This window comes from Corvus brachyrhynchos, unplaced genomic scaffold (assembly GCF_000691975.1).
Source record: "Corvus brachyrhynchos isolate BGI_N302 unplaced genomic scaffold, ASM69197v1 scaffold221, whole genome shotgun sequence".
In the NCBI taxonomy this organism is placed as follows: domain Eukaryota; kingdom Metazoa; phylum Chordata; class Aves; order Passeriformes; family Corvidae; genus Corvus; species Corvus brachyrhynchos.
In genome coordinates, this window is record NW_008236622.1 from 3,454,437 (window position 1) to 3,455,169 (window position 733).

Consider the following 733-nt stretch of genomic DNA (forward strand, 5'->3'; position numbering starts at 1 on the left):
ATTTTGAGGAGCTTTCAGATTTGATATCTAGCCTTTGTGTAACTGTTCCAGTGGGAAAATAAGTTGTTGGTTGCCTGTTTCAAAAGGAAGGAAAAAACAAGTACCTGTGGTGATATGATTTTGGTTGTTCTGGCTGTCATTTTCAGTACAGACTAAGGTTTTAGTTTGCCTGAAAAGTGAATGAAACCCTTTTGGGTGACACTTCTTTTTTCCTACCAATGTCAGCTTACAGTGTATTAGGAGAGCAGTCTGGTTTAAAAGGTAAAGATAGTAAATTATAAGAGTAAACTGAGAAGTCACATTTTGCATGACTGCAGTACTGTCCTGCAAACAAATGTATCTGAGAGTAGCTCAGAACGAGTGGAGGGGTGGGGCAAGACCTTAAGGATTCCTCCTTGTCAGGAATTTTGGATTAGGGGAAAGCTCACTAAAATCAATCCATGGGTGTGTGTAGTCATCTTAGTACTGCACTGCTTTGTATACCATTAAAAGGTATAATAAAAGGTACAATCAGAAGTCTTATCTTTTAAAATAGATGAGCTTTTTAGCATGGTAAGTTCAACTGGTGTTAGATAACACCACTAGTTACTGTTTGGAATGAGTTTCATGTCCTTCTGTGTTAGCAAGAGTAGCAAAAAATCATGGATGAAAGGGCCATCCAAGCACTGATAGCTGCTACTGAACTTGTGCAGTATTTTTTTGTTGCTGTTAGACGTTGGCTTTTTACCAAAAT